The sequence below is a fragment of the Mustela putorius genome, unplaced genomic scaffold (genome assembly GCF_011764305.1).
Source record: "Mustela putorius furo isolate JIRA1106 unplaced genomic scaffold, ASM1176430v1.1 tig00000193_pilon_pilon_pilon, whole genome shotgun sequence".
NCBI lineage: Eukaryota > Metazoa > Chordata > Mammalia > Carnivora > Mustelidae > Mustela > Mustela putorius.
In genome coordinates, this window is record NW_025421309.1 from 1,990,361 (window position 1) to 2,006,328 (window position 15,968).

A 15,968-nucleotide genomic window follows, 5' to 3' on the forward strand; every position below is an offset into this window, starting at 1 on the left:
GAGGGGTTTGCCTGTCAATGGAAAGCACTGAATAAAGCAGTAAAGAGGCTGTGGGACCTGGAGCCAGACCTGGGTTCAAATCCTGTCACTGTCACCAAATAGTCACATGAACATGGGCATGTCAGTTACCATTCCTAAGCCACGCCTCCTCCTCTCTCGTATGGGGGTCAGAATGGCACTGAGTTCATAGGGTTGTTGTTGTAGGATGTGCTATAAAATGATGTGCTGTGGACTGGATGTGTCCCCCACCTCCAAACTCATATGTTGAAATCCCAAACCCGATAAGATGGTATTTGCAAATGGGAGCCTTAGGGAGGTAAGGAGGTCACGACAGTGGAGTCTTTGTGATGGGCTTAGAGCCCCTATGTGAACAGAGAAGAGCAGAGAGCTTGCTTCTTCTCACTCTCTCCACCATCTGAGGACACAGCAAGAAGGCAGTTGTCCCTAAAGTAGGGAGCAGGTCCTTAACAGACATTATACCTGCTGGCACCTTGATCTTGCACTTCCCAGCCTCCAGAACTGTGAGACATAAGTGCTTGCTGTTTAAACTGCCCAGTCTCTGGTATTTGTTATAACAGCCTGAGCTGACTGAGACAGGATGAAATGAGACCGTGTGTATGAAGTTCTTAGAAGCATAGCATGTAGTTGGCTCTCAGTGAATGTTAGCAGCTGCTATAAAGTCAGTCTCCACCCCTCCCATCCTCTTCTCCTGACTTCCAATTGGGACTTCTCTAAAATGTAATATTAAAAACCACTTAAGCCTCCACTTTACCATTTGCCTGCACAGCCCTCTTTGCAAGTGTCATTTCTAACAAAGCAGGGTCTGAACCAATGGGACCCCACAAGACCCTTCAAGCCTAACGTAAAGGGGACATTTCTAGAATAGCTTAGAACCTCCCCTCTCACTGGCCCTCTGGCCCTCTGCCCTTGACTCACATTCTCCAGGCGCCACGGCTTCTTGAACCCAGTCCATCTGCAGCCAAATGGGAATGAAGGGTGCCCAAAGGAAATCTTCCAGAAGAAACCTCAGGCTGGGGCACCTGGGTGGTTCAGTGGGTTAAGTGGCTACCTTCAGCTCAGGTCATGATCCCAGGGTCCTGGGATCAGGCCCCACATTGGGCTCCCTGCTCGGTGGAGAGCCTGCTTCTCCTTCTCCCCCTGCCTGCTGTTCTGCCTACTTGTGCTCTCTCTATCTCTCTGTCAAATAAATAAATAAAATCTTAAAAAAAAAATGAAAAAAGAAAGAAACCTCAGGCTAAGACCCAATTGAGAAACACCTGCTGTCATGGATACCTGTAACAGCCGCACATTTCCTGCTCTGAGCCCTTTCCCTACATGTGCTCATTTAAGTCCTCACAGCCCCCTCTGTGGTGGGTGATATTATTACCCTCATTTTCCAGTTGGAAGCTACAACTCAGAGAAATGAACTTGCCTGAAATCACACATAGCCAAAAAGCGGCAGAGGCAGGATATCAGCCCCAGAATCCACATTCTTGACTGCTATGCTCTGTTGCCTCCTTCCCCCAGGACAAGGGTTCTATTCTGTACACAAGCATGAGTTTTTAGAAGAACCCATGGCCAAATGGATTTTTAACCCCGATCTATTATAAAGAACAATCCAGCAGAAAGAAACTGGCCACGAGGCTGCCGCAGGAGGGAAAGGGAAGACCCCCACCCCATTACAAAAATCACAATGGGATGTCTGTGTACGGACGACGTGGAAGTAAGGAGGGCACCTCAAGACTAAATAATCAGGGGGCGCCTGGGTGGCTGAGTGGGTTAAGCCTCTGCCTTCAGCTCATGATTCTAGAGTCCTGGGATTGAGCCCTGCATCGGGCTCTCTGCTCAGTGAGAGCCTGCTCCCCCCCCCCCCCGCCTACTTCTGCCTACTTGTGATTTCTCTCTCTGTCAAATAAATAAATAAATAATCTATAAAAAAGACTAAATAATCAGTTTGAAATAACCTTTTTTTAAGTGCCTCCTGAGATGGGCTAAAGCCTCGTGAAGTAGCATCATGTTCTGGGTATTTATTAAAGTCATTATTCCGTATTACATGTCCCCACAGCACCTCCTCTCTGCCCTGATTCAGGCAGCAAGTGGCTGGCAAGGCATCTCTGCCTGAGAAAGAAGAGTTGACACAGAAGAGTAGACCTAATATAGCAGTCAGGTTCCTGACTTGAGAGCCTTCACATCTTTCTCCTGACTCAGAATCCCTGGAGATGTGACCCGGGCAAAGCGGCAGGGTTTATGAAGTTCCCCAGGTGATTCTTGTGCATGCTCAAGTTTGAGAAGCTCTCCTGGGCTGCTGCCAAACTATCTGGAAGAATGTTTAGTAAGGACAAGATGTCCTAGTTTTTGAAAAGCTCCGCGGGGATCAAGAAAGAAGAGAGTCAAGGAGAACCCAAGAGCTCAGATTGTGTTAGGACCCTGAGAAGGAGCGCTACTCCTTGCCCACCATCCCCCCAGCTAGGCTGGAGCACCTGAAAGCAGCAGGCTCCTGACACCCCTCCCTTGGGTGTCACCTGCAGACGGGGCTGGGGGGATGGGGAGGTAGGTAAGAGCTGCATTCTTGGTGCCCAGCCTGGGATGGGTCTGAGCATGTAAACCTGAGATGCGCCCCCCACCCCCACCGAGGTTCCTGTGCCCAAAGCATGGCATCCAAGCAGAAGAACCGGGTGTCAAAGCAGGTCCTGGAGATGGTTTCATAATCCTAGAGTGGTGTGAATGTAGCAGAAGAGCTCTTGCGGGCCAAGCAGGGTGTCCAAGATTTGTCATTGGTCAATGACTCGGATGGGCAGATGCACCAAGAGCACAAAGGTGAGGATGTTGCAGCTGTTGCCAGAGGGAACAGATGAGAACAGAAGGATCTGATCCCCATCTCACTGCCACACTTGGGTACATCGTATGCTCCCCAAGGTAACCCCAATGAGACCAAGTCTAGATTTCTGCTTGAGACAGCATGGAATTTGTTACACCTGCTCCTGGTGCCTACTTACCTCCCTCGGATCCCTTCCATTTTTATGCACATTCTCTTCCAGGTGTTGGATTTTCTATGGCCAGCACTTATGTCTCTATATGGCGGGGCTGCCCTCGGGCTTCCAGATCCCCCTTGGCCCTGCCCATCTAGAGAACCCAAAGTGCCTGTGCATTCACAGCCCCCGGGGGAAAGCCTTTAACTAATACTTGGCAGGGGCAAAGAGAAGGAGAGAAATACCTTCAATTTGAGGTGCCGGGGTGGCTCAGTGAGTTAAGCATCTGATTCTTGATTTCAGCTCAGGTCATGATCTCAGGGTCGCCAGATTGATCCCTCCATGGGGCCCCATGCTCAGCTCGGAGTCGGCTTGAGATTTTTCCCCCTCCCTCTCCCACCGCCTCTACTCCTCTTCCCCACTCACATGTGCATGCTCTCTCTCTCAAATAAATAAATAAAATCTTTTTTAAAAAAAAAATCTTCAACTTGTGTGCCCCCAGTCTGGAACATTCTAATGTGTGGTTGTCACTGTCCCTAGCACCTGGCAGTTCTGAGCAGAGACTGTCCTCCATGAGACCTGGCTTAACACGCCCTTCCCTTGGGGCTCTCACTTGCCTTCACCTTTGTCATATTTTCCTGAGACACTTTTACCTGAAGACACTTTTACCTTCTAAGTCACTTTTAGCTGAATCTTCCCCTTAAGGTATGTTTCTGAGAAATCGAATGTAAAACAGGAAAAGCTCAAACTAAAACCAAATCTGGTTATAGGGAAAAAAAATTTAAGTCCATTTTTGTGCCTGCCCGAGTTTACAGACTGAGATTTATAAGACTCTACCTGTTAATGAATATCATTATAAAAGGAACTTCTTTTCAGCACTCACACATTTCCGTGAACCATCTCACTAAATCCAAAAGTAGGAAACCCATCCTTGTGCCCATTTTGCAGATTTCAAGAGGTACAAAAACTCTTGGTTTGAAGGCTACAAATAAAGCTGGAGGCCTGCCCAAACCACAGACTCTCTATACTTGGGTCTGGCCCCAGTCTCATGCTCTGAGCAGAAATATTTAGGAAATTCAGAGACATAGTCACTAAGCCAGGGGCCCTGAGCTCCTGCTATAAGATGCAGGTCTGGGCCTGGAGAAGCAACAGAAACAGACCTCACAGACTGCCTTCGTCACAGAAGGGGCAGAGCACAGGCTCAGGGTATACAGACCCTGAGTGGGTTTAAATCCCAGCATTAACAGCTTCTTGTTCTGGGACCTTGGGTAGGTCCTGTGAGCCATCTCTGAAGTCCTGTTTACTCACCTGTAAAGCGGGGTTAGTAATTATTTTTAAAAATTATATAAAATCAGCTAGTGATTCAGGGAACAGGATATGGATTCCTAACAGCTGTGGTCTTAATAAGCCCCTGACAAAGTGTGCTGATGGCTACAGTTTACTTCAAAATGTATCAGAAAAACAAGAAGCTTGGGGGTTGATAGATAAATAAGTGATAAAGCAAGAAAAATAAAATATTAAATGGTAGGATCTTTGTGATGGATAAAATTCTTTCAACTCTGCCATAGATTTGAAACTTTCCATAATAAACAATTGGGAAGAAACTCTCCCAAGGAGTGGTTCCTTTATCTTTTTTTCTTTAAGTTTTTTTCTTTTTTTTTTTGACAGAGAGAGAGATCACAAGTAGGCAGAGAGGCAGGAGGGCGGGGTGGGGTGGGGAGCAGGCTCCCTGCTGAGCAGAGAGCACGATGTGGGGCTCAATCCCAGGACCCTGAGATCATGACATGAGCTGAAGGCAGAGGCTCAACCCAGTGAGCCACCCAGGTGCCCCAAGGGGTTCCTTTCTGATGTGAAATGTCCCTGTGTGCTGCTTTATAAGTCACTTTGATGCCCAGAGCTGGCGAGAGAGGCAAGGCAAGGGCCTGGAAACTTGGTTAGTTTTCCAAGGTCCCCTATCTTGGTCATTTAATTAAGCCTTCAGTTTGTATTTTCTTTTTGTTTGGGAGTTTCGAAGAGAGCATGTCCCCAATGAGGTGCTTAGCTGCAGAAGCATGCTGGATTTGATGGCAAGAGAGTGGGAGCAGGGCTAGAGCTACCTGGGGAGAGAAGAGATGGATGTCTCTGGGCCCAAGATGATCACAGACACCAAATGTAACTTCACTGCGGGGCCCATGATACTTTCCAGTGCTTCAGAAACCACTCCCATTCATCACCCTTTATGCTTCTGATTCATCTTGCAGGCAAGACAAGTTGTTTTACACTGAAACAAGAAGGATTCCTTTCATATAGCCTTCTGAGTCAGTGGGCTATTTATTCTCTGTTTCCAAAGGCTTCTGTCAGTTCATGCTGGATCTACCCAGGTTTTTTTCTAAGTGCCTTCCTCCAGCAGACAAAGCTATGAGCGGCTACAAACTTCATGGGTAATGCACCCAGACTCAGAGAGATGACCACACCATAGCAAAACAACAGGGGTCGGCGTTAACAAGCTACCTTTTCATCAGGGGTATCCAGAAAGTGACAAGAGGATGCTGGGTATCAGTCAAGAGCCTTGGGGTAGAGAACCAGCTTTTCTTCTGCAGTTATTTTTTTTTTTCCCTTTTTTATGATATAAAAATTAACCTGACTTTTTGGTGGCAGTTCAGTGCCCAACACGACCAACCCAGCCACTATCTTTATCATACAGCCTGACCTATAGTATAGACTCAATAAATTTCTGAATGAATAAATGAGTGGACAATGTAGAAAAATCCATTTGCCTTCATGGATTAATAATATAATATTAGGCATCATTTATTGAGTGAATTGTGTGCCAAATGATGGATGATTGTTGGTGAAAATGGTGTTCATTATTCCCCTCCTTATAGCTATACTTCTTGGTGATGTGTCTTTGCATCTTTTCCCATCAAGAAGAGGGAGTTTCTTTTCCTGTTCCTGCATCTTGATTGGCCTTGTGACTTGTCTGGGTCAAAAGAATGGGGCAAAAGTGATTTGGGGTGCTAGTTCCGATCCTAAGCCCCAAAAGGCCTTGTGCATGTTCCACCACTCTCTTGGAACCCTGTCCCTGACCAGCTGGAGGATTAGAAATTAAATAGAGCAGAGACAAGATGGGCCAGCTGGGACTGTCCTAGATCAGCCAGCTCCCCCATCAACACAACACAACCCAGCAACCTCCTGCAATGATTGGCCCGAGGAAGCGAAGATCATCTGAGATTAGAACCATGCAAGTGAACCCAGCCCAAACCTGGAGCTAAACTAGTCATTGTTCTATGATCTAAGTGTTATTCTAAGACACTAAGTGTTACAGTTGTTGTTGTTCTCACAGCAAAAGCTGAATGATATTTAAAACTGTATCATGCACAGAATATCCTCTAGCTCTTACAATAATCCTCTGAAGTAGGTACGATGGATAGTTATCTGTCTTCCAAAATGCATTCTTTTTTTTTTTAAGATTTATTTATTTATTTATTTGACAGAGAGAAATCACAAGTAGGCAGAGAGGCAGGCAGAGAGAGAGAGAGGAGGAAGCAGGCCCCCTGCTGAGCAGAGAGCCCGATGCGGGACTCGATCCCAGGACCCTGAGATCATGACCTGAGCCGAAGGCAGCGGCTTAACCACTGAGCCACCCAGGCGCCCTCCAAAATGCATTCTCTCCGTATCCCAAAGCAAAAGATTTAGCTAGAACAGAGCTGCCCAGCTGGGTTTAATTCCTCAGCTCCTCTAGCAGGTGTGAGTGGTAATGTGAGTTCTTGCCAAGAATTGGAAGAGTAGAAATGATGTTGTAAGTGCTACCTCAATTGCTGGAGATAAAATCTTTAGCCTTGGAAATCTGCTCTTATCCCCTTCCTGCTGGCTGGACTGGGGATAACTAGAGCGACCCTGTGTGAGAGGAAGCAGAGCCCGCCATCTTGAATTCTTGAATGTCACTCAGCAGAGACATGGCCGTGGATTGTTACACAAGCAAGAAAGAAACTTCTGGCTTGGAGCCACTGTGCCACAGAAGCTGCTTGTTGGCCTTGCTTGTTGGCAGCTGGTGTTGGCCTAATGACAGAGAAATTATTATTTCCATTTGACGGGGAAGAAGTGGAGGCTTGGAGGGGGTGACATGAATGGACATGTACAATTGCACTGTCCAGGACAGCAGCCACTAGCCACATGTTGTTATTAAGTTTAAATTAATTAAAATCAAGATAAGTTAAAAATCCAGTTCCTTGGTGGTATGAAGCACACTTCAAGCCCTCAAGAGCCACAGGTGACTGATGGCTACTTTGGACAGCACGGGTGTAGAAGACTCCATTGACACAGAATGTTCTCTCGGGTTGTCCTGGTTTAGAAGGCAGAGCTGTGATTCTAAGTGGAGTCTGCATGGCTCCAGCGCTTTGCTTGTCTGCCTGCCTCCTGCCATGCAGAGTGCTTTTCAAGAGTTGGTCCCCTGGTGCATGTTCATGTTTATTTACAGATCATTATTATCTATCTGTCAGAGAGGCTAGGAGGGAGGAGGGGAGAGGAGACACAATTAAAGGGTGAGGACAGCTGGCAAAAGGATCAATAAAAAAAAGAAGTCAACTCTGAAATGTTCACAGGGAGTCATTACAAAAATATCACTTGATTTGCCAACCTTGGCTATGAAACGATTTAGATGTCTGCATCTCTACCCAAACCATTAAAGCAGGGTGACGTGCCCTGGACAGGATGAACTGTCCCTTTCTTTGCAACCACTGTGAAAGGGACTCATATTGATTTGTCTAGGATGGTTATGGTTAGTGAGGGCCTGATGAATCATGGCAGTGGTATTCGTGGGCACTGCTAGACATATTCACCACACTGCTCTAGTTGGTGAGATTAAGCTGTAATCAAGGCACAGTCAGATTTCATCCTGCAAAGATCACCTTGAAAGCATCCGTATGGTGGATTTCAGGGGCAAGATGGGGGGCTGGATGACGGGTTGAGTGACTAAGCAGTGGTCCACATCAGAGACAGTCCAGATAGTGGCTTGGACTAAGGGAATAGGAACAGAAAGGAAGTGAAGAGGGCAGTTTGGAAAGATCTTGAAAGAGACAGGCACGGCAGATGGAAGGATATGGAAATTCCAATGGGGAGAGGAGAATCCTTAACTTGGTCCCCAGTCGTAGACCCTGAGACAAAAATTCAAGAGTGACAATCTCATTTAGGAAGTGAAGATGGAGGAGTCGGGAGATAAGAGTGGGAGAGGAAGCAGCCAGTAAGGATCCAGTTAGCTACCACTGAAGACAAAAGCCACTTAGTCCTGCTGGGGAGCTCTAGGGATAGTGTGGACCATGACTGCTCACTCCCTTGCCCACTCAGGCTGCAAGGGAGCTGGGGTATTTATACACCAGCTCCTGCCAGGATCAGCTGAGGACTGCTTCTGGACGGTGGGCTCATTTTCCAGCACATCTGAGCCCCCATATAGATGACAGAGAAGCCCTCACGCCACAGACTGCAGGTGTCAGCAGATGAAGTCTGTTTGGTGTACTTGGAAGGGTCAGGATGAGAGCTATGCTCAGGGCATGCGTCTGCCCCTGGTCCTATGCAGCTCAGGCTGCTGAGAACATCCATTAGACGCATAGAGTTTCAGGGTAGCACAGAGGAAAGTGATTACTAAGAAGAAGTATCTGAATTAAGGAAATAATTCTCTAGCATTTTTAAATTAAAACCTTCAACCCAAGAAGCTTGTTAATTTTAGCTTCGGCAAGTGGTTCTGTCGCCTCTCGGCGTCCTGCTGCCCGAGCTCTGTCGGAAGTGGCTGCCTCTGATTTCCCTAATTTGTGAGGTGCCCACACTTCGGGTGGCAGGCGGGTGATTGCAGCCAGATGGGAAACCAGCCCATCCAGAAGCAGATTCCTGTTGGAGTTTTGCAGCCAGCAGGAAGCTGGAGGGAATCCTGGGGCCTTTTTCATTCCCCCTCTTTCCTCCCCTCAGATTAGATGCATTTGAAGAGCAAAAGAGAAAACTCCTGCTTCGTCAGGGGTTGACAAAGAGATGATCAAGACAGGCTGGTTGAGAACTCCCCACTGTGTGAATGAAGAAGTGATATTCTTTCCTGATTAGCTCCATGGACAAATGGATATATATGGAGTTATTTCCACGAACCAGGCATTGTGCTCTTTGCCTGTATTCTCTCACTCAATCCTTACAATTAGTCTGCAGATTGGGTAGGATTAGTAGCCCCATTTTACAGATGATATAACTGAGGCTCAGAGAGTTGTGTTTGCTGAAGGTCACACGGCCAGCGAGTGGCTAAGACAGCCATCCAGGTTCCAAATGGTGGGTTCCGAGAACAAGCCCTAACATGGAGCCTGGGGATAAACAAACTAGTTTTGTCTCCCTTGCTCTGTGAATGCTAGCTATTACTATCTTCATGATGATCCCCATACTTTAAATGGGCTTCAGAAGACTACTACCTCAACCATGCAGAGAGATGGGCCAAGATTCACATTCAAGGATGCTTCTCTCACCATCATTTATTCCCAGGTGTGAAAACTGGTTGGAACTAGAACCAGTTCTAGATTGGTTGGAACCAATCTAGATGTACAACAATAGGGGATTGAGGTAATTAGTTATGAGGGATCCCTACCTGTCATAGCATGTATGTGTTAAAAATCATATGTAGTGGGACACCTGGATGGCTCAGTTGGTTAAGCGGCTGCCTTTGGCTTAGGTCATAATCCCAGGGTCCTGGGTCGGAGTCCCACCTCGGGCTCCTTGCTCAGTGGGGAGCCTGCTTCTCTCTCTGCTTCTGCCTGCCACTCTACCTGCTTGTGCTCGCTCTCTCTGACAAATAAACAAACATAATCTTAAAAAAAATCATATGTGGATAATTGGTTAATGACATGGGAAGATATTTGGAATATATTGTTAGGTGTGGGAGTTCTTTTAAAGCATGTTACCAACAGCATATATAAAAGTATGAAAATGATTTGAAAAATAATATATGTGCATATTTGTATATATTCACATATCTCTACATACATATTTGGAAACTAAAAAGAAAGACACTAAAATAAAAATGTTTTCTCTCAGTGTTGTGATAGGAATGATTTGGATTATTATGTATTTTTTCCCATATTTTCCACGGTTAGCAGATATTCTTTATAACAAGGGGAAAACCCCCCATGTGATTATCATTCTATTTTTTTAAAATTTTGACATACTCTAATTGATGACAGAATCCCCCGCTCTTGTTTGAGGAATTCAGCACACTATATTGCCCTTCTAAATTGGCCGATCACATTTGGTTTGCCATCTTCTGTTGGCTCTGTTATCTCTGCTCACTTGGACAGTATTTTTCCCTTTCAGGAGTGTGTGTTTGTTTGTTTTTTTCCCAAATACTTAGAAATTCTTGGCTCCTGATCATGTTTGCCTCTGGGATGCAGTTTGCTTGCCTGCGAGTGACATTTCTGTTTCCTGTTGCCCGCTTTGAGGAGGAAGCAGTGACACGTGCTGCCGAGAGGGGAGTGTGAGCAGCTTGTCTTGCGGGGTCCCTCCTGGGGTCAGTGGCCCCCTAGAGATCAGCCTGCACCAGAGTCCCAGTGTCCACACTTCCACTGCCCCCAGACTAAGGAGGGCAAAGGACTCAATCAGTCTCATTGGTCAGATCATAGCCCCCTTACTCCTGTCTCCAGTTAGCTGAGGCCACGGGTCTGTAGCAGCGTCCTGTGCTTGGGGCCCTATTCCTTTACCTTGCAAGAATGTTGCCCTAAAGACACTCCCCAATCCTCAACAGACCCTTGGAAACCCCAGAAACGTGTGGGTGCCATGGGGGGGAAATCCCAAACCAGCCATTTTTGGGACTTGACTGAACACCTCAGGCTACCTCAAAGTGGGACACGACATGCCAGTGATGAAGGACTGAGCTGGATAAATGTCTACAGGAATGAAGTGCCGGGAAGACACTCACAAGCTTGGGGTCTCAAGTCACCCAAACCTAAGTTCGAATCCCAGCTTCACCACTTACCAGCTGAGGGCTCAAATAAGCGGGCCCATCTCTCACCAATGAGGACTTTCCTCACTTCGAAAATGGAGGTAGTTAATACCCCCTATCTTTTAGCATAGAGATAAGGACAATGAGATCATTCCCACTGAGGGTTCTTCACGTTGCCTGGTAGATGCTCAAAAATATCCACGAGTAGCTCTGCCGTTCATTACATAAACAAACACCTACTGACCATTCACCAAGTGCCTATTATTTACTGACCTTCTACCAGGCAGGGCTCCAGAGGCACATGAGGTAGTGAAAAACAAAAAGGAAAAGTCCCCGCTCTCCTGGGATTCCCATTTTGGAGGAGAGATAGGCGGTAATCAACAGGAACTAGCACCTGGGCAGAAGCACCCTGAGACAGTTGATACAGGACAATGTCCTAGAAGCCGAGGAGCGGCGACTGTCAACTGTCAGTGGGGTTAGAGGGAGCTACTCTGGAAAGGGGCTGGAGTAATGACTCAAATGAAGAGAAGGAGCCAACAGAGAGGAGGTCGCGGGATGACATCAAAAGCAGGGGAAGTGGCTGGGGACCCCCTGGTCATTGTTACTGGACAGGGTAGTGGGTCAGAGGTCCGAGAGGAAGCTGGGGTCGCATATATCAGGCTTCATGAGCCAAGGTCAGGGCATCGTATTTTATTCAGAGGCCTCTGAAGCCATTGTGGGATTTGCAGCAGGGGTGATGGGATGTGACCTCCCTTCGGTTTCATCACATTTGTCAGTATCTCAGTTATTGATCGACTTGCTGTAGCCTCCCCTGTGTCCTGCAGACTCTGAGGGCGGAAATCAAGCTCCATCCGTCTTTACAATCCCCTTCCTTCAGGTCCTAAGAAACTGCCGTGGGTCCCTGCAAATATTTTTGTTGAATGAAAAGAGAAACAAAGACGGATGGGCCTGTTTTCTTTGCATTTGTCTTAAACCTTCTCTTGGTTCTGCTGCCTTGTCTCCTAGGGGAGGGAGTGTCAACTTGGCTCTCGTGCTCTCATCTTTGTGAGAGAAGCCCCAGGGGTTCATGCAGGGAGATTTTCCCTCTGTCAGCCGGGATGGATGGGCTGGCTCCGCAACACTCCCGGGTGAGACTCTCCGTGACCATGACTGGGGGACTGAGCGAGAATGATGATGGGGAAGCAGGGCGGTTGGTGAAATGGCTGGTCATTCGTTACCTGCTGGCAACTTGGCACAAGAGAACTAGGGCCCTTGGAATTCTAAACGAACCTGTCTCCTTGGATCAAATAGCCAGGGTTCCACCCGAACCCAGATGTGTGGTCCTGGAAGGCATTCCACAGAGACAGCTGGTTCCCGAGGTCCATCAATGCAGGAAACCAGGTGCAGGGTGGGTCACCCCAGCTCTGGGACTAAAGACACACCCAGATCTGAAATCTTCCTTCCCTTAGATGTTACTAACGATGCTAATGATCTCAGGCAGAGATAGCAAATATGTTTCATGTCTTGCCAGTTCAGATGGAGGGTAGTGGCTGCCTGTGTTAAGAAGGCTTCTGAGGTTCCATCTGAGCTCTGATTGATTAGTGATGTCTGTCAGGACATAAGATGAGGGTATAAGAGTCTAGTACCACACATTTTCCATCCTTGTTCTAAAGTATCTTGTCCCACAAAAAGCAAAAGCGGGGAACATCTTCTCCAGGGCATGAAATTTTGGTTTTAATTTTACCTCAATGGAATAATTTCTGCCCTAATTACATAAAATGTGCCAGACACAAGGCTCTGTGCTTTACATTTATTATTTTCTCGGCATTACTACCCTAAGGTTCTGTCATAACTATCTGACACATAAAGAAATTCAGGCTCGGAGAGTTAAGTGATGTGTCCAAGACTCTCAGCCAGGAAGTGGCAGAACCAGGATTTGAACCCATCTCTGGAATAAAGACTCTACAGCTTCTCTCGGCAGCAGGTATCTAAATTTTAGCCCCACCCCCACTCACACACATAAGTACCATACACATACATATGGACATGCACACACACACATACATACACACATGTAATATCTAGACATGTGCATACCTATACACATATGAGCACACACAATATATGTACATGCACACACACACACATATACACCTACACATGAAGCTCTCTCCTATTTTTTAACCTCCATTCCTCTTGCTGCCATACTAGCACAGTCTATCTTAGAATCCCACAATCTAAATTCAAGATCTCAGCCTCCCTGGTGTTTGCTGCCCAATATGGAGATCACTGGCCATAAGGGGCTAATGATGCTTGCCATGTGGCCAGTCCAAACTGAGATGTACTGTAATGTAAAATGCACACCTGATTTTGAAGACTCAGTAGAAAAAGAAGAATGTGAAAGATCACACTAATAATATTTTATGTTGATTACATATGAAAATTATAATATTTTTGATATATTGGGTTACATAAAATATATCAGAATTAATCTCCCTTGTTTTTTTCTCTCTCTAAGGATTTTTTTTAAATATTTTATTTATTTATTTTTTGTGAGAGAGAGAGAGAGAGACAGGGAGTGCGCACAATCATGAGCAGGGGGGAGGGGCAGACAGAGAAGCAGACTCCCTGCTGAGCAGGGAGCCTGATCCAGGATCCACCCCGGGGAACTCGATCCCAGAATCCTGGGACCATGGCCTGAGCCAAAGGCAGATGCTTTACCTACTGAGCCACCCAGGTGCCCTCTAAAGATTTTATTTTTAAGTCATCTCTACACCTAACATGGGGCTCAAACTCACAACCCTGAGATCAAGAATCACAGGCTCCACCAACTGAGCCAGGCTCTCTCTTTTTTCTTAAATGTGGCTATGAAAAACTTGAAAATTAAACACGTGGCTTGCATATGTGGCTCATGAAATATTTCTACTGGACAGCACTGCTTCTGAGATCAGAAGAGGCCAGAGAGGCAGACATGGGGCTCTCTCCCGTCACTTTGGGCAAAGAGATAAAGACCACATCTTAGCTTGCTTGTCCCCATGGCCTATGCCCTTTGTTCTTTAGAGGAAGGGCAGCTGGCTGGAAACCTTTTGTTTTCCTTTCAGACAAACTTTCACAGGGAGGGGAGGGGGAAGGGAGAAATGAATTTAGACCAAACAGGAAAAAAAGCCATTTTTCCCCCCCCCAATCCGATGTCTGATGGAACACAAGAAAACTGTTCCATGAAGCTGACTCATGAAGGCTCCACTGCCTTCCCCTGGAGGTTCCCAGAGAACCCGGCAGCTGCCTCCCCGTGTGCTCCCAGCAGGTGTGATCCCAGACGCAGCAGCCTTCTCTCAGGCTCGGGGAGTCCAGGGCGATGGGAAGATTGACTACACCCCAGAGACTCTGCAGTTAGCTGTGGCTCCGGCGGGCGCGGACAGCCTCGAGTCACAGCAAGTCCCGTCCTGCCTGCCACGTCCTTACCTTCCGGCTCGTGACAAGCCGCCTCTCTAGCACAGCAGCCCATGGCCAGCAACAAGCGTGCTTCCCACAGGAGCCGAGGTGGTTGGACACTCCGAGATGAGATCTGGCCTCTAGAGTTGACGGTCTAGAACTGCAAACCTGACTCCGCGATCCACCCTCTTCAAACCTCCCTGATGGCTCCCCATTGCCCCCCGAGTGAAGTTTATGCTCTTCAGCTGAGCCATGCCCAGAAGAGGGACTCTACTGAAGCCTGCAGGCTGCCTCTTGCTGCAGACAAGGTCAATCCCACACTGGAGTCACCCACGGCCGGCCTTCCGACGGGCATGCTGCACACAGCTGGGGATGCCGCTGCCCGAGGCTCCCTGCCTAAGGGCTTTCCTGACTCCAGAAGGCTAATCTGCCTGCAGCCAGAAGTGCTGGGAACACACCCCTTGCAGGAGCAGCCCAGGACCAATGGAGAAAGGCAGATCTAGAAAAGATACCCCAGTTCTGTTGTCTCTCTGTGGAATCATTGTGTGTTGGTGTTTTACCCCATTGCCCTGCATCTTTCCCTGGGATGAAGCTCCAGCTGCCTTCTGTATGAATAAGGAAGCCCATGATCTCTCTCTCTCTTTTGAAAAATATTTTATTTATTTATTTGACAGAGAGCGAGCAGGCACAAGCAGGGGGAGTGGAAGAAGCAGGCTCTCCGCTGAGCAAGAAGTCTGATGTGGGACTCAAACCCAGGACCCTGGGATCATGACCAGAGCCAAAGGCAGACGCTTAACCAACTGAATGACCAAGGTGTCCATGACAGATCTCTTTCCAACTCAAGAGAAGTCAGCGTTCAGATTAAGCCAACACATGGAAGTCAGAGAGAGGAGGAACTAGGGGATTGGATCATTGGTGACAAGGCAGAACTCCTGGATACAGCTTTACCTGGTCCCCTACCTACCTCCTGATGTTCTGGTTATAGTCACCCATGCATTTCTTTGATTTTCTGAAGTAAATTTTTTTTTAATTTAATTTTTTAAAAAGATTTTATTTATTTGACAGAGAGATCACAAGTAGGTAGAGAGTCAGGCAGAGAGAGAGGGAAGCAGGCTCCCTGCTGAGCAGAGAGCTCAATGTGGGGCTCCATCCCAGGACCCTGAGATCAGGACCTGAGCCGAAGGCAGAGGCTTAACCCACTGAGCCACCCAGGCACCCCAATTTTCTGAAGTAAATTTTTATCTGCAATGGGGGTGTGACCTGCTCATTGTTCTCACTTTGAGGTGGCCTGATTGCTCCGTTGAGTCCCAAATGGCTGCTTTGGGGTCTCCCTTGAGCACACCCACACATTTCTGGGGTTTCTAGGAGTCTTCTGATGCTTAGTGAGTGTCTTTAGCACAACATTCTTACAAGATGGATGAATGCGGCACAAAGCCGAGGAAAGGCATTGATGCCACTTACCTGGTGGCAGGACTGTCAGCAGTAAAGTTCTGGAGCTCCAGGGAGGGGCTGGTTCCCTGGGTGGAAATCCAGGCTGGGTGAGCCATCCTCAGGTCCATAGGCTGGTCCTCTTAGGGCTCAAATGCTGTCCCTCCCAGGTACTGACCTGCCCTGAGACCACTGGAGTGACAGTCTTGGGAATGGAGCTC